At 37.8% G+C, this 26,239-nt stretch overlaps 1 protein-coding gene and 1 long non-coding RNA gene across 16 annotated transcripts in view; one reads left to right on the top strand and one right to left on the bottom strand.

The window, feature by feature from the left end:
• The window catches only part of LOC132019560 (uncharacterized), a 16,527-nt gene extending 7,751 nt beyond the window's left edge, over positions 1-8,776 (top strand). Inside the window, exons 2-3 of the long non-coding RNA XR_009404803.1 lie at positions 3,205-3,296; positions 8,719-8,776. This is a non-coding gene — a long non-coding RNA (uncharacterized LOC132019560). The remainder of the gene's footprint in view (positions 1-3,204; positions 3,297-8,718) is intronic.
• LMNTD1 (lamin tail domain containing 1) overlaps positions 1-26,239 on the bottom strand; it is a 497,491-nt gene that overhangs the window by 165,287 nt on the left and 305,965 nt on the right. The window lies entirely within an intron of this gene.

Genomic DNA, 26,239 nt, shown 5'->3' with positions numbered 1-26,239 from the left:
TGCAACATCTTCCTAGGAACATCGCCAAAGGCAAGGGAAGCAAGGGCAAAAATGAACTATTGGGATTTCATCAAGATCAAAAGCTTTTGCACAACAAAGGAAAGAGTCAACAAAATCAAAAGACAACTGACAGAATAGGAGAAGATATTTGCAAATGACATATCAGATAAAGGGCTAGTGTCCAATATCTATAAAGAACTTAGCAAACTCAACACCCAAAGAACAAATAATCCAATCAAGAAATGGGCAGAGGACATGAACAGACATTTCTGCAAAGAAGACATCCAGATGGCCAACAGATACAGTATCATATTATCTGCAAAGTGAAAAAGTGCTCCACATCACTCGGCATCAGGGAAATACAAATCAAAAACACAATGAGATATCACCTCACACCAGTCAGAATGGCTAAAATCAACAAGTCAGGAAATGACAGATGCTGGCAAGGATGCGGAGAAAGGGGAACCGTCCTACACTGTTGGTGGGAATGCAAGCTGGTGCAACCACTTTGGAAAATGGCATGGAGGTTCCTCAAAATGTTGAAAATAGAGCTACCCTATGACCCAGCAATTGCACTACTGGGAATTTACCCTAAAGATACAAACGTAGTGATCTGAAGGGGCACGTGCACCCATACGTTTATAGCAGCAATGTCTACAATAGCCAAACTATGGAAAGAACCTAAATGTCCATCAACAGATGAATGGATAAAGAAGATGTGGTATATATACATAATGGAATACTATATAGCCATCAAAAGAAATGAAATCTTGGCATTTGTGATGATGTGGATGGAACTAGAGGGTATCATGCTTAGCAAAATAAGTCAATAGGAGAAAAACAACTATCATATGATCTTTGTAATATGAGTAAGTGGAGATGCAACATGGGGGGTTAAGGGGGTAGGAGAAGAATAAATGAAACAAGATGGGATTGGGAGGGAGACAAACCACAAGTGACTCTTAATCTCACAAAACAAACTGAGGGCTGCTGGGGGGAGGGGGGGTTGGGAGAAGGGGGGTGGGGTTATGGACATTGGGGAGGGTATGTGCTATGGTGAGTGCTGTGAAATGTGTAAACCTGGCGATTCACAGACCTGAACCCTTAGGATAAAAATATATTATATGTTTATAAAAAATAAATAAAAAATGAAAAAATAACATTTCAATTCACGTAATTTTTATTATTTTAGAAATGCCATCTCCATATTTGTAAAAAATAGTCTTCTTTCTTATCAGCGGTGGTGACAAATATAACCACTTTCCAAACTGTCAGGTGTTTATAGTGTAGCAAGGAAAAGAGATAAGCTAGTTAATTACCCAATTGGAAAAATCCAGAATTGATTCCCCATTTACAGTGATGGTCTGGACTTTGGAAATGCCAACGCTGCCTGCTCTTGTTGTCTGTTGAATGTAGTTTCCCACAGTTTTAGCCTGTTATACTCAGACCTGGAAATCTGGCACACAAAGTCATAGTTATAGCTGAGGCAGCCAGGTTTCCTTAGTTACACATTAGTGAAAGGACAGGATGGCTGGCCTGACATTCCTGCTATTGACCTAGTGGGGGAACCAGGAACACAAGCATGACAGGGGAATGTGCTCCTACATGAGGGGCAGTCAACTTAAAAGTCAGCCCATGAGATTAGTGATTTCATACCCTGGCAGAGCTCTAACAAACTTTATGCGTTTCATGGGATCTTATTTGCTTAGTACATCAGTTTAATCATACAGAAAATTTGGTTTTCGTTTTGTTTTGTTTTGTTTTTTAGAATTCTACCTTCTGTGAATTAGTCTGCAAGCAAAGGACCTTTGATTGTTATTTTCCTAAGTAAATTGTTTCCACACCCCATACTAGGTTAATGAGTACAGTTGTCATTATAATGATATGTGTGTGTGCCCTGGGGTTTATTCTTTATCTTCCTGTAATACATGCTGTATTTACTGACTCCCTATTTCACTTGATAAATATGTACCAGGCACTGTGCTACGAACCAAGGACTGTTAGAAGGAACTGAGCAACCTCTCTCACAGACCTCATATTCTAGAGCTGCGCTACTCAATACTATAGGCATTAGTCATGTGTGGCTATTTAAATTAACTAATTATAATTAAAATAATTAAAATTTTATTTTAAATTTTTAAAATAATTAAACTTTTTAAATAATTAAAATTTCAAAAATGATTAAAATTTTAAAAATGAAAACTTTAATTTCTTAGTCATATCAACCACATTTCAAGTGCTTGATAGCTACATGTAGCTAGGAGCTACCATATTGGACAGCACAGAGAGAGACATTTCTGTCATTGTATGAAGTTCTACTGGACAATGCCAGTGGAGACACTGAGAGAATTATCAAGGCTGCTAATAAATTATGTTTCTGTACCTGTCACATTAGATCCATCCTTTAAAACACTTTGATGACTCTCCCTGTGGTGGTTTAGTAATTACAGAAATAACTCTGTAAGGAAGCTTAAAGAGAGATTTAGGAAGAGGGTAATGATTAGCATACATTTATTGTTTAGGCAATTTATCCTCAAACCTTTTATAAGCGTATGCTACTATAGTAAATATTTTTGAGCAACAATACCAATGTGAGCATCTGTATTTACAAAATAATTAATATATCTTACTTTCAGCTAATATTTCAAAGCACAATATATACTTAGAGTTCATTAATGATGATTGGTATAAATTCACATTTCAAATAATCTTGTTAATGATTTTGAATTTTAGGGGCTAACTTCTTGTCATATCCAATTAAATCACCATTGTTGTAGTTTAACAATGTAGGTGAAAAAGAGCTTTTTTCTAGGAGTAAAAGAGTCCATTCTGCAATTTTCCTCTTCACCTGTGTTTGCATGTTACCTTCTATCCACCATTTGTTTGCAGGCCTCTTTTCAAGCCAAGTGTCCATTTTGTTGAGGGTAAGCTTATTTAATGCTAAGGTGATTTTTAAATTCAGTTAAGTGGGCACACACCAGGTGCAACAGTTTACAACAGGGCTTCACTGAAGAACCACTGCACTGTAGTCAACCATGAACTCCCACTCTCACTCTGGTTCTCACTTTTGGCTGCCCTCATATGGATCAAGTGAGGGTATGATTGTCAAGATTTAGTAAATATTAGGAAAGCTTATTTCTTTTTTTTGTGTGTGTGATAAAAGCTAAATACAAACACTAACATTTTCTTCCTTCATCCCAATAGATCATGTCATCTCATGGAGTGTAAAACCTTGCTTTGGAGGCCACTCATTTGGACTTTGATGGAATGTTTTTAATCCCGTCATATAATTTATGGTTGGTATTCTACTGGCATTAGCCTTATCTAAAATTATGTTTAGGTTTAACTTAATTTACAATTCCATAAATTTATAGCGCCTTAACAAAAGTTTACACGATACCAAAAGATTTTTAAACACAAGACGTATGCCTGGGATCTTGTATACTTGGGCTACAAATTTGGTTATTAGAGTCCTAGCAGCTAGTGTAAATCAGGGAGTATGCACCCCAATAGGATGACCTCCACTTTACATTAGAGCAAATGTAAGCTTAAGAAAGTTTAAATAGTTTTCCCAAATTTTTCTAGTTAGTTGTTGGCATGCGAAAATGTGAATTCAGTTCTATCCAATCCCATAGTTATATCTTTGGGAATAAGGTAAGTTGTAAATACATTTTAGCCCCATTTTAAGTGGGGCTAATACTACTTACAATTTAAATTCTTATAAGAACTAAATTAGATAGTTTATTAGTTTCTGAAGCACTACAAACTGGGTGACTCCAAACAATAGTTCCCAGTACAGTCTAGGGCTAGAAGTCCCCAATTAAGGTATCAGCAAGGCTGATTCCTTCTGAGGATACTAGGGAGAATCTGTTCCATGTGTCTTTTAGGTTCTGGTGACAGCCAGCAATCCCTGGTGCTTTTAGCTTATAGATACGGCCCCTCGGATCTCTGTTTCTGTCTTCACATTATATTCTTCATGGGTCTCTTCTCTTCTTAATAGGACACCAGTGACATTGGATTAAGGGCCCATTCATTGTCTTCCAGTATGAGCTCATCTTAACTAATTATATCTGCAACAACCCTTTTCCCAAGTAAGATCACATTCTGAGGTACTGAGGGTTAGAACTTCAATATATCTTTTTGGACATCACAATTCAACCCATAGCTGACATTGTATATAAAATACCTTCTGCCATGTCCAGCGCACGGTGGGTCTTCAATATATATGAGTTTCTGCACTCCACTAGATTGAACTTTTTAAGTGCAATGACTTCATCTTATTCCTCATGTGGTCTCAATACCTTGCACACATTGCAGATGTTCATTAACAATTTTAATAAATGGCAAACCAGAATCTAGGAGACATGGTCGTGGGCATGATAGTGTCCCTAGCCCTACCAGAGCAAGCCAGGTGCTTTTAGTAGACATTATGTGACACAGTGTCATGTTTCTAAATGGGTTATGAAGCCATCCTAGTTTCTACCTCCCTCTGTTACTTCTTATCTCTCATGACCCCTACCCCTGAGTTGCTCTGGCCTCTCCCCTGCCCCTAATCTGTTGTTTGATTATTCTGTCTTAGACTCATTTTGGTGTGTAGCATCTAATCTCCCTTTTGGATAGTTCTGCTTTCCTACTTATGGACTGGCCCCTGGATCTGTTTTTACTTGTGATTTTTTTTTTTTTCAAAACCCTTTGAAAGAGTGGCTGGGTTGAGAATAGCAGTGTTTGCCACCAATATATATTTGCCACCAATATATGTTTGCCACCAATATAAGTCCCTGTTTTTTTTTTTAATATTTCTTTGATTATTATAGGAAGAAAAAATAGGCTGTAAATATGTAGCCTATCAATTTTCAGAGAAATAGCACCCAAAGCAAATCTTCAGAGTTTATATACTACAGACACTGCATCCTATAGTACAGACCATTGTGAGTGGAACCTTAGAATCTAAACATACTCTATATTCAATTCTACCACTTTCATATTTTCAGTTATAAACAACCACCAAACCTAGGTTAAACCAGTATAGAAGATAATCTCATAAAGAATAGATAAGAGTTGCATATTAGTGAAATTAATAATCCACTTTAGCAATGGCTACATTTATATATATAAATGGGCAACACTTGCAAATGATTAAAGCATGTATGTAAACTTTCCCATTATAATTTTCTTTTTTCTTTTAAAGATTTATTTACTTATTTGAGTCTTAAGCAGACTCCCTGCTTAACTCAGAGCTTGATCTCACAACCCTGAGATCAAGACCTGAGCCAAAATCCAGTCAGAAGCTTAACCAACTGAGCTCCCCAGGAGCCCCTCCCGTTATAATGTTCATACTACACACTTGCCTAAGAAATCTCTTTTCTGGGGCACCTGGGTAGCTCAGTGGGTTAAAGCCTCTGCCTCCGGCTCAGGTCATGATCCCAGGGTCCTGGGATCAAGCCCCGCATCGGGCTCTCTGCTCAGCAGGGAGCCTGCTTCCCCCCCCCCCACCCCGCCTGCCTTTCTGCCTACTTGTGATCTCTCTATCAAATAAATAAATAAAATCTTTAAAAAAAACAAAAAGAAAGAAATCTCTTTTCTATCAGTGGAACTAATGAAATCCTTAATTTGTGAAACTCCAAATGAATTGTTGCTTTACTCATTTTCATTAAAATATGAATAAATACAAAATGATACTCTCTCTATATAGAAAAGTACCTATTAGAGTAATGATTTTCCAAAGTTAAATCTGTTTCTTCTGTATTATATTGCCATGAACTGGATGAAATAAGTTTTTAATTCTTTAAAAATCTTTTCATAAGTGGGGTGCCTACATGGCTCAGTCAGGTAAGCACCCAGCTCTTGATTTCAGCTCCAGTCATGATCTCAGGGTCCTGAGATCAAGCCCTGTGCTCAGCAGGGAGTCAGTTTAAGATTTTATCTTCCCCTCCTTTTTGCCCCTTCCCTCCACTTGTTTTCTCTCTCTCTTTCAAACAAGTAAATAAATCTTCTTAAAAAATCCTTTCATAAGTGTGTGTGTGCCCTCGTTTTTCCCATGGAACCAAATCTCTCATAAACTAGGTGCTTATTCTAGTTTAGTCACCAATTTGTAGGCAGAAATGGACTTTGGAAAGCCACTTGATCTCTTCAGGGCCTCTCTTTGCTTGTCTATTAAGGACATTGGACTATATTATTTTTTGGTCCCTTCCAACTCTATGGTTTCAGATTCTATGAACAGAGAAGTAGTTCTAAACTATTATTCATTTTCCTACAGAAAGTTATTTTTAAAGAAAATTTGAAGCTTACACATTTTTAAATGACCAAGAAATTAAGTATGTATTCAAAAATAAATAAAATCCAATCCACAAATCGACCTGTACAAATAATAATTATAACAGAGAAGTATACTGGGCATGGACTCTTGATAAGTTTTCTACATGGTGCCTTTATAAATTATACACCGATTTCTTAAGTAAATGAAGTCCTTCAGGTTATGCTGTGATTTTCAATATTATTAGAGCAAAGGACATATTCAGTGAATTTCCATGGTTGATTATGTTCAAATCATTTTGCATATACAGCAAACTGAAGCTATTTAAAGACAAAAATCCATTTGCCAAAGTCACCTTCACAAATTTCAGCAAATGTATAACTTAAAGCAATGCCTACAGTATACTAGGTTGGTTAGAATTTTTTTTTAAAGATTTTTTATTATTCATTTGACAGAGAGAGATCACAAGTAGGCAGAGAGACAGGCAGAGAGAGAGAGAGAGGAGGAAGCAGGCTCCCTGCTGAGCAGAGAGCCCGATGCGGGACTCGATCCCAGAACCCTGGGATCATGACCTGAGCCGAAGGCAGCAGCTTAACCCACTGAGCCACCCAGGCGCCCCAAGGTTAGAATTTTTTTTTAAGAGACCTTGAAATTGCATTTGATTTTGAACTAAATGTAAATTTACAAAGCAGTGTATGAGACTGAGAACACCTTTTGCCATGCTGATTGCATCAGGTGTTTTAAATAAAGCAGCAAAAGGGGTCATTAGCCCCTAAAGGAGCAATTAGGTAAAACTGCTGTAGTTTACTAAATGCGTAATGTATGATGTTTCTGGAAGGGTTTCAGTCTATGCAAAACAGACCAAAATAATAAATTTTTCTTAAAGGGACACTAACACAATTCAATACTCTATCATCTATCTATTATCTATCTATCTATCTATCTATCTATCATCTATCTATCCATCTATCTATCTATCTTTGTATCATTTGTATCTAAAGTTCCCTTCCTATAGGATGTTATATTGGACAATTCAGAGATCATACCTTGCTCCAAAAATACAGTTTTTTAATGTTTATGAAAATACAAATTGACGTAATTTTTAAATTCTATGACCTGTATTCTCAGTGTCTTCTTTTTTTCTATAAGGCATCTTTTTCAATGTACTAGTTCTAATATACTAAACTTTTCATACATGTGAAAACAAAATCATCTGATAAGCATAGACAATACTTCAAAGTTACTAGTAATCCCATCAGGCTAGAAGGACAGCATTCGAGATGCTGGAAATTTCCTTCTAGATGGACTTAATAGTTTCTGCAAGCATTAAAGAATTAATATGACATGTGGTAACAAAATTGATGGTGAAACCAATCATTTTAGTATTGAATTTGAAAAGAAGGAGATCATTAGAAACTAAGAAAACAATAGGTAAAAGCTACTCTCCAGAATAGGGTATATATGTGCCTATCAAAGGCTTAGTAGAAGGTACCTGGGAAGGGGAGATACTTCACATGCTAAAGAATGGGCAGATGTGTGAGGAAACCAGTTGCAGGAGAGCTGAGACAATAGGTCAGCACAGGAGGCATGACAGCCTTGGAGATGGGTTCCTCTTCCTTAGAAAGAAAATATGAAAAGGAGAGAAAGAAGGCATACAAAATGGCTATCTGTGGAGCTGGATACTCTGTGAGGTATTTTACAGAAATTTTATCATTTGGTCATTGCACACACCTGGAGATAGATGGTAATTCTCATTTTGTACAGATGCCTTTGTATAATTTATTTATTTATTTTATGCCTACACAGGTAATATATCTTTTTATATGTCACACTGTTAATAAGTTACAAATATAGTCTTTTAGGACCCAAACTCATGTTCATTTCCCATTTCACTGTTCTGCCTTCCAAAGGAAAAGGCTGAGGAGTTAATGTAGATGCACTGTGAGGGTAGAAAAAGAAATGAAGGATAGGATTGATAGTGGCTTACTTTTATCCCAACAGTAAGAGAGGATATGGAGCTGAAGGTTTAAGAAGAAGATAGAAACTTTCATCTGTGATACACAGATTAGTCTTTAATGTAGCTTCTCCTTGATCTAGCTTTTACTGACTAGCTGTGATTGATTGGAATTTCAAATATCAAATCCTGTTGATTTAAGTATACTTCATCTTTATGTCTGCATAATTTTCAATTAGGAATCAGCTTGACACTGTTTTTCTCTGCCTCCATTTCTCTGTCAGCACTTAAGAGATGCACTAGAAACCTTCAAACACTTTGTTGATATTTTTTATAAATAATTCCATCTTAAAGCCATCAACTCTCACCCAATTTGTTTGCCTTAGTTCAGTTCATTTTCATTGAGTTTCTCTGAGGGTGTGCAACTTACAATAAGGAACTCTACAATTGGGCAAACTGAATCAAGTCAGTGACAACAGATATTTATTAAGCACTGATATTCTTGATGCAGCTTGGACAGAGTCATCCAATCATGTGAAGATGATGGAGTATACCAGGATGCTGACGGGTAAGTGAAATAATCACTCAGAACAATAATGGCCTGAAAGGATCTTCTGTCCTGGCAAGACATAACTAGCTACTAGAGACGGTTAGCTAGGAGATGCAGGACCAGGGCCCCAGCCAAGGACACAAGGCCTGGCATGGACTACAGCCAGCTAGAGGCAGCTTGAGGTCTGGACTGTGTGTCGGGCAACAGCACTAACAAGCAGAAAAGAAGGGCGTGTGCTTCTATGTGGCACACAGATACATGAATGAGTACTGGGAACTCAGTGGCAAATGTCAGTATACAACAATAGGAAATGAGTACTTTGGTTGTGAAAACTGACACAGCTATGACTCTGGTTTCCCAGAAACTAGCCAAAGGCTCAAATATGTAGTCAAAAGTAGTGTGGCCATATCAAGTTCTAGCTCAGCCTAGACAGGAACCCAAAGGAGCACCAAAGTAATGAGAATCTGGATTCCTGGAAGTAGGGGTCCATAAAGTCAGGTGAAAAGTAGCATTATGGGGCCAAGTGATGCAACAGGGCTGAGCCAAAGTGAGGCAGGGTGGCAAGGCCCAGCTAACCCACTGAGCTGAAGTATAAGGAAAGACTTCAGGGCACCGATACGTTCAACAAAAGTCCAAGTGTAAAACATAGTGGTACAAAAGGGATCAGTATGGCACAGGTAGGACAAGGATCATTCCCAGACTTCTGAATCTCTTGTCTATGTCTGCAAGACTAATTCCAGGCCTTATCTGCTTAGGTTGAGGCGGGAGGAGTAGGAGAGGGCAAAAGCTTCTCAGCTTCTCTCTGTCCTGATTTGACTGGCATTGGTACTAGGCCAGAGTGAACCTTAAGGGGAAATGCTTCCATGAGTACAAAGGAGGGGGGACTGAGGAATGTGCAGCAGATGGAAAGCAAATAGCTTCTGCCTAATTTCACGCTTCCTGTTAGGTATAAGTCAGCAAGGACAACAGCCTGCAGGCAGAGCTTGACCAGGACTGGGACACCCACAGAGTTACTGGGACCTGGGAGTGTGAGAGTTTCCTCAGCTGAGGGGCCTGGACAGATGTGGGAGAGCTTGTGCCAAACCAGTGACCATGGCATCTGGGGCTGACTGAGATCACTTTTGTGGTGACCCTTGAAAGCCTGGGGTCACATAACCAAGTTTAGGGTGGAACAGTGGAGATGCCAGTGCACTGGCCAGGAAGAGGCCCCAGAAGAGTACGCTAAGCAGGATCATCCCGTGTGCCTCATTCCTGCTCTTTCTCGCAGCTTGCTAAGCACTGGCTGGTTAGTCCGTCTCTCTACCTGATTGTTGCTTATAGAGCTCTGGAAGCTACTTCAAAATATTTTAGCTTATTTATTTTTTAATAAAAAATAAAGTTTTTTGATAAGCAATAAATATTAGATATTTTTAAATTAAATGTTTTCTGAGTGCCTACCATGTACAGATCATTTACTTTCAGTGTGCTCTCAATGAAAAGAGAGATCTTGACCTGCTTACCCCCAAACCTTTTCAGTCAATAACATGTGAACATCTATATAATTCCTCTCTTTGCCCATTATATTTCTCTTCCCCACATGGAACATGCTCCAAGATTAACCATTTTTACCAGCCTGATCAAAAGAGAAAATACATTAGTCTGGAGAGTTTTGGGTCTTTACCAAAGCAAATTTCTATTTTCAGAAATCTCTGCTTTTATTTGCCTCATAGCCCCAAGACTGCCTGGATTTGGAGAGGAAATCCAAGCTGGTCTGTATAGCAATTTCTAGGGAACTTGTCTGTTTTCTGGGAAATCTCTAGGAGATTTGATTTGAGAGTCCTTCAAGGGTGTAAGAGCAAAGGTGTTAATGGTGTATTTCAGATCCTTCCTTGGATTAAGAGAAGCTACTGGTACCACAGGCCCAAGAAGACCTTAATTGCTCTCCTCTTCACCCTAGTCTTCACCACAAACTTACACACACACACACATGCATGTGAATAAAAGCAAATCAAATAGAATCAAGGGCAAGGATGTAAGAACATAGGAAGGACATACGATGTCAAGATGACCTGACCAAAATAATATACATTGATAAAGCATTGAAGGCAGACAAGTATTTCAAAAGTGAAAGTAGAACCTTGTTCTTCTAAGGACTAAATGGCAACTAAAATAAATAGCTGAGACTTGGTCTGGGTTGCGGAACATGAACAAATAAATATGAAAGGCAAATGAGCCCATATCCCATATCCCAGCTGGGCTGAAAATTGAGGAAAAGAAAGAGAAGTTGAAAGACGCAGATCAATGCTGTAAACCTGTAGCAAGCACAGACATTACTGAGATGGTGTGATTTGCACAATCTTCACAGTCTATGCATTTCAAAATAAATTAGTGTAAAAAGGGAAGGGAGAATGTGCTAATTTTGCAATTTCATAAAATCAGTGTCCAAATCTGAAAAAAATTAAAGTCTTATTAGCTTATTAACATTTTGGCTTCCATTTTTCAGGATTTAAAATGTGAATAGAAGTCACCCTTCAGTGAGGACCATATGCTAATATCCTGTGTGCACACATGAGCTCTGCCACTAATTAACTGACTGACAGGATCTTCCAAAGGACCACTGCTGCCTGCCTCGTCAGGTCGTGCCGTCAGAAGAAATGGGTTGAAACACAATGTTTCACCACTCAGAACTCGTGCTAATGAGGCTCCCCTTGCCAATTCTCTGAATTGGAAAGGATGAAAAATGCCCTAGTGTGGAGAGTATTAATGGGAGTATGTGGAGGATTGAGACTGGAAAAGAGAGAGCTGAGCCCATGGCCCAAGCCCGACAAGCTCATGTATAAGTAGCTTTTTGCTAAAGTTTCATTAAAACTGCTATCGGTTTCTCTTTGTCAACTGTTCACCTTGATGGAGTTCTCAAGGGAGCTTGACACAATTCAGTCAATGTGGGAGAGCAAGATTAACCCAAGAAGATATGACCCTGGTAGTCTGAAGATTAACAAGGATTTAAAGGAAAACATCCCCTCCCGCAAAGCCCCAAACAAATACACACAAAATCTTTAGAGGAGGAAGAGAGCAGTTTGTAACAGAAATGTAACTGTGAGGTTCTAAAAGTTAGATTTCCCGAGTTCTGTGTGAACACCCTGTTTTACTCAATCCTGACTATTGTAAAAACACACATTTCCTTTTTTAAAGATTTGTTTATTTTTTTTGAGAGAGAGAAGGAGCAAGAGAAAGCACGTGCACACAGACACAAGTGAAGGTGGGGCAGAGGGCAAGGGAGAGAGAGAATCCCAAACCCACTCCCCACTGAGCTTGGAGCCCAAAGTGGGGCTTGATCCCACCACCCTGAGATCCTGACCTGAGCTATAGTCAGAGGCTTAACCAACTGAGCCACCCAGGCGCCCTGAAACACACATTTCTATGTTGATGCATACAGTATTTATGAAGCACCTTAGAATCATTTGCAGAATATAATCTTCATCCCAGGGAAAGAAAGCAAACGGTTCAATTATAATCCATTCCAAATGCTGACAATCAGAAGAGCAATAAGTGCATTTACCTCAATCACTGCAGTTGCTTTATGGCAACATAAAAATATAATGCTTACATGTTGTCCAGATCAGTGCCAGGCTTTTCATAAGACAATAAAGAAAAAAATACAATCTGATAACAATACAGGAATTGCCATACTGGGTGGTTCAGTGTTCTTGGAGCTCAGTCATTTACTGCCAGTGCAAGTCGGCAGGGAAAGAGGGCTTGGTTGTCTTTCCTAACTGTAGGGCCTTTTCCCGATTCTCTTTGTCCCATGGCTGGACCTCATTTTATAGACTCCTTAGTAGAATGTACATTCCAAACCTTGAAGCTTTTCTTAGTTGGTAGGAATGGCTCTGCCATTCACAAATCTGTTCAAATTCTTTCCAAACCTATTTATGTTTTCTTCCATTACTACCTCCCCAAATCATAAATTCTATAAAAGAATTCTCTATGTGAAACTGCAAGCCAGAGAGTAAAATATTTAAGCTTTCTTTTCTCTGTAAGAAACTACATTAAAATATCCCAAAGATGGGTTTTTTTGTTTTGTTTTGTTTTGCAGTTACGCATATTTGGAAAACTAGGAAATTTACTCTATAGAGATGCTGAAAGAATTGAAGTTCTAAAAATCTGGGGGCCTCCATTAGCCATGTGAAGGGCTTGTGATATTTTAGTCTGTTGCACTAAGTTGTTGCTCACTTTTCCCAGCAATGATCCTAATACTTGGTAAATAGAGGATACTATTCAGTCTATTTTTGTTTTTAAAAATATGACTGATGTACTACATTCACATACAATCTATGTATGTCAGGCCTAGTTACAGGCACATTAAAATGTTTGGATTTTCTTTTACTTTTTCATTGCTTTCCTCTTCTTTCAAAAATTTTCCCATTACTGTCTTAATATGCTTTAAATTTTTTTCAAGGCAGCTATCATTATCTGACACTATGTGTGGGTTTACTGATTTGGTTTTGGCCTGTCTCCTCCAGAAAAATGTGAGTCTACGATGGCAGTAATTTTGTCCATTTGTTCAAACCCTGTATCAGGAGCTGGAAAAGTACCTGGTATATAGCATGAATTCAGTAAGTGTTGGCTGATTGGTGAGGGAATGAATTTTCATTCACACATTATCACCAACCTAGTGTTTCCCCCCAGAGTGAGGACAACAAGGCCAAGTGAAGGGACTCAGAATCCAGTCAGGCCAACCAAGAGGTCACGCCCCAGCCACTAGCAGGTCACAGATAGCACACTCTGTGCCTCATGGCCTAGCTTATGTTCTTAGTGTTCCCCTGCCAAACTTCCTTTTGCAATGGAGTTCTTCTTACTACATTTCTTTTCTCAACCATACAAAAACATAAAGACATTGATTTTTTAAATTTTAAAATAATAATAATAATAATAATAATAATAATAATAAAGTGTTTTATTTCCTTATGTTCAGTAGTCAAGCAGGCCAGAAAAACTCCAGTCTTTATACTGACAGTCTGTTGCTGTAGTAACAATAACCAGCTTGATTTTTTTAGGGAAGGCAAAAAACCATTTTCAGTTGATCTATTGGGGGAACAGTCTCTTGTTTTTTATATTTGTATTTATTTGCATGCATAAAAGAATAAAGGAGACTGTCTTATCCTTAAAAATCTTAGTGGCCAATCATTATATTTTCCTTGATGTCTGATTTTCCGACAAAGACTTGTTTAAGAGGGGGTACTTCTTGTTAGCAAGAAGAAGATGCATCACCTTCATTCTATAGTTCCTGTAAAGGAAGTGGTTCACTTTATTTCCATTTAACAGATGAGTAAAGTATCACATTATGGGTGATCTGTCTCAGCTCAAGATGAAAATAACTGACTCAAATAATGAGAATTGTAATCAAAGAAATCCGATTAGAATCCAAAAATGATTTGTAACTCTCTGCAGATGTGGTTCTTTTCTTTTCTCCATTTGGCTTGGTTTTCTACCGACCCCATAAGAGATTCAACACGGATGCCTATTGGTGAGATGAGTAACAAATGGAAAGAATGGAAGTGATTAAAGATGGTGTGAGCATTCATAAGTGTTTAGGGCAAATTGGATTATTTAATTATTTAATAAGCACCATTATTAAACGGTGTTTTGGGACACTTTGAATAAAACTTCAGGAGGGAGGAGACATTTTCTGGAATATATTTTGTACTTTAAAATGCAGGCAGATTCTAATAATCAAAGATTTTTTTTCAATACATGTGTAAGTAGTATATAGCAAAAAAAATTATGTTTGAAAGAACTCAATAAATTTAATAAAATTTTTAATGAATAAATTTGAATAACAATGGAGTTTATATTACAACCTAATATTATGACTTTATTTTTAAAATTTAATTAATTTTTTTCAGTGTTCCAAGATTCATTGTTTATGCACCACACCCAATGCTCCATGCAATATGTGCCCTCCTTAATACCCACCACCAGGCTCACCCAAACCCCACCCTGCTCACTTCTAAAGCCCTGTTTTTTCCTCAGAATTCAGTCTCTCATGGTTTGTCTCCCTCTCTGATTTCCCCCAACTCACTTCTCTCCTTCTCCCAATGTCTTCTGTGTTATTCCTTTTGATCCAAAAGTAAGTGAAACCATATGATAATTGACTCTCTCTGCTTGACTTACTTCACTCAGCTTAATCTCCTCCAATCCCGTCCATGCTGATACAAAAGTTGGGTATTCATCCTTTCTGATGGAGGCATAATACTCCATTGTATATATGGACCATATCTTCTTTATCCATTCATCTGTTGAAGGGCATCTTGGCTCTTTCCACAGTTTGGCGACTGTGGCCATTGTTGTTGCTATGAACATTGGGGTATAGATGGCCCTTCTTTTCACTACATCTAGAACTTTGGGGTAAATACCCAATAGTGCAATTTCAGGGTCATAGGATAGGCTTATTTTTTAAAATTTCTTAAATAATCTCCACACTGTTTTCCAAGTTTGCTGTGCCAAATTGCATTCCCACCAACAGTGTAAGAGGGTTCCCCTTTTTTCACATCCTCTCCAACACTTGTTGTTCACTGTCTTGTTAATTTTGGCCATTCCAACTGGTGTAATGTGGTATCTCAATGTGGTTTTGATTTAAATCTCTCTGATAGCTAATGATGATGAATATTTTTTCGTGTGCCTGTTAGCCATTTGTATGTCTTCTTTAGAAAATTGTCTGTTCATGTCTTCTGCCCATTTTTTGATGTGATTATCTGTTTTGTGTGTGTTCAGTTTGAGGAGTTCTTCTTTATAGATCTTGGATATCAGACCTTTGTCTGTAGTGTCATTTGCAAATATCTTCTCCCATTCCGTGGGTTGCCTCTTTGTTTTGTTGACTGTTTCCTTTGCTGTGTAGAAACTTTTGATCTTGGTGAAGTCCCAGAAGTTCATTTTCGCTTTTGTTTCCTTTGTCTTTGGAGACATGTCTTGAAAGACGTTGCCATGACTGATGTCGAAAAGGTTACTGCCTATGTTCTCCTCTAGGATTTTGATGGATTCCTGCCTACTTTGAGGTCTTTTATCCATTTTGAGTTCATCTTTGTGTATGGTGTAAGAGAATGGTCGAGTTTCATTCTTCAGTACACAGTTGTCCAATTTTCCCAGCACCATTTATTGAAGAGACTGTCATTTTTGCACTGTATATTTTTTCCTGCTTTATTGGTTGAATCATAGAGTTGCAGGTCCATATCTGGGCTCTCTACTCTGTTCCACTGGTCTGTGTGTCTGTTTCTGTGCCAGTATCGTGCTGTCTTGATGATCACAGCTTTGTAGTAAAGCTTGAAATCAGGCAACGTGATGCCCCCAGTTTTGTTTTTCTTTTTCAATATTTTCTTAACAATTTGGGGTCTCTTCTGGTTCTATACAAATTTTAGGATTGCTTGTTCCAGCTTTTTGAAAAATGGTGGTGGAATTTTGATCGGGATGGCAATGAAAATATAGATTGCTCTAGGCTGTATAGACATTTTAACAACGTTTATTCTTCCAATCCATGAGCATGGGATGCTTTTCCACCTTTTTGTGTTTTCTTCAATTTTTTTCATGAGTGTTCTGTATTTTCTCGAGAACAGGTCCTTTACCTCTTTGGTTAGGTTTATTCCCAGGTATCTTATGGTTCTTGGTGCTACAGTAAATGGAATTGATTCTTTAATTTCCCTTTCTGTATTTTCAGTTAGTGTATAAGAAAGCAACTGATTTCGGTACATTGATTTTGTATCCTGCCATATTACTGAATTGCTGTATGAGTTCTAGTAGTTCGGGGGTGAAGTCTTTTGGGTTTCCCATATAAAGTATCATGTGATTGATCTGTGAAGAGAGAGAGTTTGACTTCTTTGCCAATTTGAATACATTTTATTTCTTTTTGTTGTCTGATTGCTGTTGCTAGCACTTCTAGTACTATACTGAACAACAGTGGCAAGAGTGGACATACTTGCGTTCTGATCTCAAAGGGAAGGTTGCCAGCTTTCCCTCATTGAGAATGATATTCTCTGTGGGTTTTTATAGATAGATTTTATGAAGTTGAGGAAAGTTCCCTCTATCCCTATACTTTGAAGTGTTTTAATCAGGAACGGATGTTGCATATTGTCAAATGCTTTTTCTGCATCAATTGAGAGGACCATGTGGTTCTTCTCTCTTCTTTTATTGATTTGTTCTATCACTTTGATTGATTTGTGAATGCTGAACCACCCTTGCATCCCATGGATAAATCCCACCTGGTCATGGTGGATAATCTTTCTAATGTACTGTTGGATCCTATTAGCTAGGTTCTTGTTGAGAATCTTGGCATCCATATTCATCAGGAATACTGGTCTGAAATTCTCCATTTTGGTGGGGTCTTTGCCTGGTTTGGGGATCAGGGTAATGCTGGCTTCATAAAAATAGTCTGAAAGTTTTCCTTCTATTTCTTTTCTTTTCTTTTTCTTTTTTTGAAACAGATTCAGGAGAATAGGTATTATTTCTTCTTTGAATGTTTGGTAGAATTCTCCAGGGAATCTACCAGGTCCTTGTTTTTTGGGAGGTTTTTGATCACTGCTTCAGTCTCGTTACTAGATATTGGTCTATTCAGTTGTCAATTTTTTCCTGATTCCATTTTGGAAGTTTATAGGTTTCCAGGAATGGATCTATTTCATCTATGTTGCTTAACTTATTGGCATATAACTGTTGATAATAATTTCTGATGATTGGGGCGCCTGGGTGGCTCAGTGGATTAAGCCTCTGCCTTCTGCTCAGGTCATGATCTCAGGGTCCTGGAATAGAGCCCCGTGTTGGGCTCTCTGCTCAGCAGGGGGCTGCTTCTCCCCCTCACTCTCTTCCTGTCTCTCTGCCTGCCTCTCTGCCTACTTGTGATCTCTGTCAAATAAATAAAATCTTTAAAAAAATAATAATTTCTGATGATTGTTTCTATTTCCTTGTGTTAGTTGTGATCTCTCCCTTTTCATTCATAATTTTATTAATTTGGGTCCTCTTTCTTTTCTTTTGGATCAGTTTGGCCACTGGTTTATTGCAGTTTTCTTTTTTTTTCAGGTCTGGTCTGTCTTTCCTGATATATTTTATATTTTTTGAGGCTGTGGATCATACTTTCTTTATTTGCACCCAATAGTCAAGAAATGCTTATTTATTTATTAATTTCCCATATAGATATAAAAGTAATCAGTGTTTTAGTTTCCTTTAAAAAGAATGTTTATTGATAACTATTTCTACTCTAAAAATAATACACTTTTATTTTAGAGAAATGGAAAATAATAATAAAAAATAAAATAGAAATTTATTTTCCAACTGGGAAATAACTTAAACTAATAAGACTTCGTAAATTTAATTTACCTCTGTTTTCTTGGTTTATATAAAGTATGCTCTAAAAAAACCAAAACCAACAATTGCCATTTTGCTTTGTATTCAGCTTCTTTCATTTGACACAAGTTTATCATTTTCCACTTATATACAGTTAGTACAATACAAAAGGAAGAAATGAAACCAGGACACCTTACATTTTAAATTAGAATGAATCACAAAGATTTGCAATGTTCCTTCTAAAATGTATTTTAAAAACCACTCAGCTATTATGAACTTCTAATTTAATAAACAGAATTTGCCTGATGCCCTGCTCTTAAGTACAAAAAGTGGATGATATTTAGGTCTTTGTGCACATTTCTAGAGTTCTATCTCCCTATTCTTCCCACTTAAACTGCAGCCTGTCCTTCTGTCAAGGAGGTCCCAGTACAAGCAAATGGCACAGTAAGGTTCAACCACATCCCATCATTTCCTTTCAGTGATCCACATATGTAGCTAGTGTGTGTGTGTGCATATATATATATATATATATATATATATATATATAGTATTCCCAAATACCAGGCTGCCTTACGGCTTCTCTGAGCTCTTCTCGGCACATCCCAGGTCAGAGCCCCAATCAGAACCACCACTAGCATCATCAGTGTACCAGCTCTGACTTCTATCACACCATTGCTTCTCCTTCACAGTATTAGTTTTCAAGAATCATTGCTCTTTTTATTGGCTTATTTGTTTTACTTTCATTTGACACCCTTTAAAGTAATGAAATCACTCCTTATGCTCTATGAAAAAACATCTTCTGTTTATGGAACAAGGTAATATTTTATTGCTTTTTTTCTTTTTTTTTAAGAGAGGGAGTGGGGAGGGAGAGGGAGAGGGAAAGGAAGAGAATCTCATGCAGACTCCATACCCAGTGTGCAGCCCAATGCATGGCATGCTCTCATAAACCTGAGATCATGACCTAAGCCTAAGTCACGAGTCTGACACTTCACTGACTGAGGCACCCAGACGCCCCTTTATTGCATTATTTTATTTCTAAAAGAAACAATAATTTTAAGTTTTCCAACAAATATGAATTTAAAAAATCAAATAGAAGTTTGTGGCTTAAAAATAAAAGAGCTGTTTTCTCTTAGCACAAATCTCATATGAATTTAGCATATAAAACTGAAACATTTGATCTCATTATAGGGTAGCCTATTACCCAGTTTTGCCTGGGACTGCTCCAGGTTAGTAGTTTCAGTAGCAGTAAAATTCCCTGGTCCTGGGGAAACTCCTCAGTCCCAGACAAACCAGGATGTTTGGTCACCCTGAGTATTGTTCAGTGATATATGCAATATTTGCCAAGGTACTGATGTTTGTGGTGTTAGGGGTATTGTCTATGGAGTAAATGTAGTTGAAACAGATCAAACTTTTACCCTTTTATGGTCTAATTTCTGTCAAGTGTAACTGTAACCTATTGAGGTCATTCTGGGAGATGTGTTTGGCCCTCTACAAGAATATGTAATTTGAAAAATGTTAATTGCCTAAAGTCCATATGTAGATGCAAGCATAAAAAGCAATTTGATAAAATTGCGAAGACTTCATTTTCCATTGCCATTTTGTTTCTGGCTACTGTTAGTTCTGAATTGAGCCAAAGCCCAGACGATTCCAAACTTTATGTCTTTCAGATGTGATTTTTTTTTTCCTCCAAGATCTTTAGCACATTGGGGTTTCTACTAAAGCTAATATTTCCCTGTAGTTCTCCAGAGCTGTTTAACTCTACCAAGACAAGGCATTCCCCGAGAGGCCTGAGAAAAAGTGCTCTAGTGGGTAATCCTGTAACTGAAAAATACCCACCATCCTTTTGCCTATCAGTAGAAAATAACTACCTACAGAAGACCCTCTATCTATCACTTTTTGAAAGACTTTGCTAGCAATCTGTCCTCCAACTGACCTTACCTCAATGTTCTTTTGCATATGATAACATAGGGTAATATGGTGACTTTCCTCTTTAATGCATCCTGGAGGTCAAGAATGTAAGCCACATAATTGTCAATATCCTGATGCACAAGTCATATTTTGTTAATATGAAAATTCATTACTCTTCCCTCACAGGGCACAGAAACATTTTATAGCAACCAAGGGAAAAAACATTGTATGATTTAAGAAAAAATAAAAATATACTGACAGTTCCTTTTCAGTCTGTACTAGTCTATAACTTGCACCCAGGAAACCCCACAGTGTTTATGTCATTACTTGAGCATCTGAGCATCTGGAAAATGGAAGCTCATTGTTTGGGGCAAATTTCACCCATATGTTATAAATGCATGGCAGTTTCATATCTTGGAATTTAATTTCATTGTAGATTGAGAGGCATTGTCACATTTTTTATCCTGATAAAAATATCAGAGGCCATTTTTTTTAAACTCACTAAATGTTTTGAATTTAAATAGTTTGAATGGGAACCAACATAATTACTATGGGACAATATTTTATTTTTAGAAAATATTTCAAAAGAAGAACTGTATCATCACTCAAAGAGATCTTGGAATTTGTTTTATACCTCAGATTAAAGAGCCACAATTTTAATACCCCAACAGAAGATAAATGGAATATTATTTTGAAATGCTATCTTTAAAAAGAGCTCTCAGAGATACATTGTAAATAACTAGATTTCTTAAAACTGATCAATTTATAAATATTATGTGAGGAGTATGTTGGTTCCATCTGGCTCTTTAAGGTTTTGGATTTTCTCTGGAATGTTAGTGGTAAATGCATAAAGAATTATGCATTATGTCAAGTTGTAAGTAAAAAGGCGATGTGGCCCCATATTTCCTCATTAGAAGTCAGCTCTGACACTGATTAACTAGGTCACTTTGGAAAAATCTGTTTAAGCCTTGATTTTCTTGTCTATAAAATGGAGAAGGTCTTAATTAAATGAGATAACATACAAACAGTGTTTAACAAAATGTCTGGGATGACTCAAGCATTCGATAAACAATTGCTGCTATTATTAGTTTCATTAATCATCATGGATACTGGGGTGCACAACGGAATCAATATTCTTAAAGCCATCTCATGCTGCTTCCTCTTAATAAAATGCCCTCCTCAAATTATGACAGCTGATAGCCCACTCAGACTTCCAGGTACATACCAAACATCATTTTTTTCCAAAAAGCTATCTCCTCAATTTTATATGAACATACACTCTGTTACATGTCCCAAGCACTTACCATTTGTCTAAAGTAAAATGCCAAAATACACAAAAGCACTAGTATTTAAAGTTCTTTGTGTTCTTATCTCTTTAGGGGTAGGTGGTCTGTTTTACTCATCTTAGCATTCCCCATCCTCTAAGTTCTCAATGTCAATTAGGAAAGACAAGGGATTAAAACATTCAGCTAAAATTCCAAGCAGCATATGACGGGTACAGAGAAAGCAGTATAAACAAAGCTGCTAATGTTCAGAGGAGGGAGAGGTGGTGACTTGTGGTTGGTGTGATAATGTCATTGATCTGGAGGAAGTAGCTTTTAGGTGGGCCAAAAAGACTCAAGAGGATTTCGAAGGAGAAAAAAGGAGGGAAGGCAACTTCATGAAGAAAGAAGAGAACCATGAAGAATAGTCCATTTGATTAAAGCAAGGTGAGTGTGTAACTGGTGAGAGAACTCCAGGATGGGAGAAGCTGTATGATTGTGGAGAACCATAAAGGACAAGCAAAAGAGGTTGGATTTATTTTGGGGTCAGTTGCCAAAGCTGGGAAAGAAGGACATAACACAGAGAAGAAATGCCAGTGCCTTCATTGCAACCTTTTAATTCTGGACTCATCAACACTCAGATGCCTTTTCTTAATAGCTCCAAAACATCTATCCCATATCTTTCTCTTCAAGATAACCAACCATGCCACAATACTAAGTCTTGAAATTATGTAAGTAAGAGCATGGGTTTGGGAGGCCAAAGTCTTGGATTCGAATCTTAGTTCTGCCAGTTACTAAAGAATGATCTCAAGAAAGAAATTACTTAACTACCCTAAGTCATAGTTTCCTCACCTCTAAAATTGGGTAGTTGTCATATTAACTCATGGGGTGCTGTGAAGTTTAAATGCCACATGTGGAAAGTACTTAGCAGAGACCATGGAAATGGCTCATGGGACACTATGACCCTTCATTGCTCTATCCCATCTCCCCAGTTCTTTAAGTTCCTTATTTTCTTTGGCCTGCAGCTTCTAATAACTGTTTCCTATACTCCCATATGCTCAGCAATCTGACTGGGCTCCCTTCTCTACTATCAGGGACAGCTTAAGAAAGGTTGATCCACTCAAAGGACTTAAGCCTGAAAAGAGTATAGTAAAGGAACCATTCACAGGGGCATGCACTGGGTTAAGAAACCAAAGCTGGTGGAGCATTACTGAGTGGGAAGTCACGATCAGCTACAGGCTTAAACTGCAAGGACAGAGTTGTCACTGGAGCCAGATGGTAGCTAGAGCTGTGGTTGAGAGGAAAGCAGCTACTGTAGAAAAGCAGTAAAGCAGGGAAGGAGCAGTGTGTGTGCAAGGCAATAACCCAGCCTCTTTCTCTTCCCTCCTTCCAATCTCTTGCCAGTGACTCCCATTGGCTGAACCTAGTTGGAAGCAAAATAGTAACAGAGCCAGGTGACGGATGCAGTCAATAGAGGCCTGTCTTCTGGGGGGCAAAAACAGGGCAGAGAAGGACAAGGAACAGATGGTAGAGTGGGGCTGGGGCAAAATGTGCTTTTGTTCTTTTGTATAAGTGGTAGAAGTATGGGAAAGAGCTGAAACATCCCAAGGGAAAAGTCTCATTGTCCCCATGACAGGTGACAGAAATGAAACTCAGAGAAGTAGTGAATTGCCAAGTTACCTAACTAGAAAAAGGAACCAGATTCAGATCTTTAAATGGTGCCTCAGGTCTATGCTGTTTCCTACTACACTGTATAGCTCTCCTCAGAGTGATGGCTGAAATTATCTTGGTCTCACCTAAGCAACTTCTGCCCTGAGATAAACCCAGGGTAGGAAATCATATCTTGTGGATTTTTTTTTTTCTTTTCCCCTCCTTTAGCTCCTTACTCACTTGGTCTAAATCCACTCATTGTGGCTTTCCAATTATCTTTCAGAGAGGGTTTCTTAAAAATGAATTTTGAAAATTAACATTAACCGAACGGGAGGGAGAGGGAAGTTTGTATCTAAAATATGAAGGCGTCCAAAGGAGAGATTGATAGAGAGAGAGAGAAGCCGGGTGGGAGGAGAAGAGGGAGGAAAGAAGAAAGAGAGAAAGGGAGAGGTAAGGAGAGAAGCTTTGTAAAAAACGGTTTGAGGAGCATTAGTTGCCATAGCTAAAAACTGGAGATGAACCGAATGTCTATCAACAACTGCAGGATGGAAAAACAAACTGTGGAATATCTATGTAATGGAATATTATACAGGGAGGAAACTAAAATTGCAAACAACAGAAGGAATAAAACTCCTAGACCTAGTATTAGGAAGAAGCCAGATTCCATTCATAAGATTTCAAAAGCAGGTAAAAAAAACCTATGGTGTTAGAAGATAGGATAGTGGTTATTTAGGATATGGGAAATGACTGGAAAGGGGTTTCTGGGTTGTTAATAATTTTCTGATTTTTGTCTACTTGTTTTTGTTTGTTTAATCTGGATGCTGGTTGTACCGGGGTGTTCACTTTGTAAAAATTTGTTCACCTGCCTGCCCCTTATGATTTCTACCCTTTTCTATATGCACAGACATGCAAGTTCAGGTAACTAGTTGCATTAGTAAGTTTGCTGCAGTAAAAACCAAAACAAAACAAAACAAAAAATCAATCTCCCCAAATCTCTATGGCTTACAATACAATACAATTATCTCTTTGTAGTCTGCAGAATTCTAAGAAGGCCTGGATGGTGTTACCTTGGTGTTATTCACGTGATTATGTTATGTTATGTGGCAAAGGGATTTTGCAGATGTAATTAAGTTTATTAATCAGTTGACTTTAAGATAAGGAGATTATCTGAGTGAAGCTGTGCCCTTTAAAAGCAGACAGTTATCTCCAGCTGCTTTTCAGAGATTTGCCAGGAGGGAGATTCACTGTGAACGTTGGTTGGAATATGGAAGAGCCACACTGAAAAGATCTAAGAACAGCCACTAAGACCTGACAGTGACCAGTAGCCGACAGCCAACAAGAAAATGGGTCCTACAACCACAGGAAAAGAAATTCTGCCAGCGACCAGTGAGCTCAGAAGAGAGCTCCAAATCCCAAATGAGAACAGCAGCTCACACTCTGATACCAGCCCAGTGCGGGACCCTGAGCTGATTATCCAATAGGGTCACGCCCATATATCTGACCTACAGAAACTGTGAGATAAATAAATTTGTAGTTTTAAGCTGCTAAGCTTGTGTTAATTTATAATGTAGCAATAAAAAATGAAGGCATACTTGTCCACATTTTGGTAGCTTTGTGTTGGCAGCTGCTGAGAGACTCTGCTCAGCTTTGCTCCACATGATTTCAACATTCTGGGACCCATATTGAAGGAGCTTCCCTATTTGGGACATTCACATGTCAGAGGGGAAAAAATGACAAAATATCATGATGGCTCTTAAAGGATGTAGTGTTCATCACATCTGTTCACATGCCAGTGACCAAATCATGTCACACAGCCTTGCCCATAGGCAATGGGGCAGGATGTATAATCTTATAAAAAAAGGGGAGATTGAGTAATTTTGAAAAATAATACAATCCACCACCATGGAACATTATAACCCTGGTCTAACAGGAAAAAGCAAAGTGTTTGGGGTCAGAAAGACTCGAATATGAATTCTGGTACCACCACCTTACTAGCTATGTGATCACAGAGAAATTGGGAAATTTCTCTGAGCCTCAGTGTCTTAAAGGGCAAATACATACCTTAGAGAATTGGTGTAAATGTTAAATGTACCAGTACAATGCCTGATAGATAGTCTAATATACGTTGCTAAATATTAGCCTCAGCCTCTTGTCTCAAGAATTAACAGAATGTAATTCTTCCAAAGGAAAAAGTCAGGGAATAGAAACCATACCTAAACATGTTTCTTTTTCTTCATTTTCGTAATAAAACTAATGTAGAGTCCCAATTGCATAATTCCTTCATACACTGTATCTCTTTGAACATTGTAGTAATAAATCACTGACAGTAAAGGGACTACAATATTACTCTTCTGAATGGGACTGTTAAATACGATCAATATCAGAGGTGGGATTACTCTATAACGACATTTCTAAAGTGATCATTCACTTTAATATCTATTTCTGGTTTGTGAAAATGTTGTCGTAAAGTCATAGTTACTGCAGCTGAAAAACTGGCCAAATCAAACAGTGAACAATACTTTGTCCTCAGCCTGTTTAAGACTTTCTTTTTAACTGCCCCGATGGTTTTAAACACTATTTCAGGTTTCCAGTTCACAAATATTTGTCATCTTTAAAATAACAATTATTAGTTGTTATTGCTTAAGTCTCAACCTACTATTTAGGGTTTTAATTTTTTTCTTATTAAAAAAAAAAAACTATGTCTCAGGGGTGTCTGGGTGGCTCAGTGGATTGAACCTCTGCCTTGGGCCCAGATCGTGATCTCAGGGTCCTGGGATCGAGCCCCACATCAGGCTCTCTGCTCAGCAGGGAGCCTGCTTCCTCCTCCTCTCTCTCTCTCTGTCTGCCTCTCTCCCTCCTTGTGATCTCTACCTGTCAAATATATAAATAAAATCTTAAAAAAAAATAAAAAAATAACTATGTCTCTCTCTCTCCCTCTCTCTCTCTCTCTCACACACACACACACAGAGTGAAGTCAGTACACTTTTATCAGAAGAAGGAAAAAGCCAAGTCCCTCCATAAACAAAACAAAACAAAATAACTTATGAGCTAAAAATAACTGTAGTCAACATTGTAGAGTTTATTCTTTTAATTATTTCCCTGAATAGTTAGATAGTTACATACTAGGTAGGTAGATATATAGAAAGAAGATAGAATGACAGGTGGCACGTGTTTGCATTTCTGTATATTTACATTTATTTCTTTTGCAAAAGTGGGGTGATATATTCTATTCTATAACCTGCTTTTTCATGTAGTTATATACATATATATCACTTTTTTTTAATATAATTTTTTATTTTTTATAAACATATATTTTTATCCCCAGGGGTACAGGTCTGTGAATCACCAGGTTTACACAC

Source organism: Mustela nigripes, chromosome 6, assembly GCF_022355385.1.
Source record: "Mustela nigripes isolate SB6536 chromosome 6, MUSNIG.SB6536, whole genome shotgun sequence".
Taxonomy (NCBI): domain Eukaryota; kingdom Metazoa; phylum Chordata; class Mammalia; order Carnivora; family Mustelidae; genus Mustela; species Mustela nigripes.
This window is presented reverse-complemented; position numbering and strand designations above follow the sequence as displayed.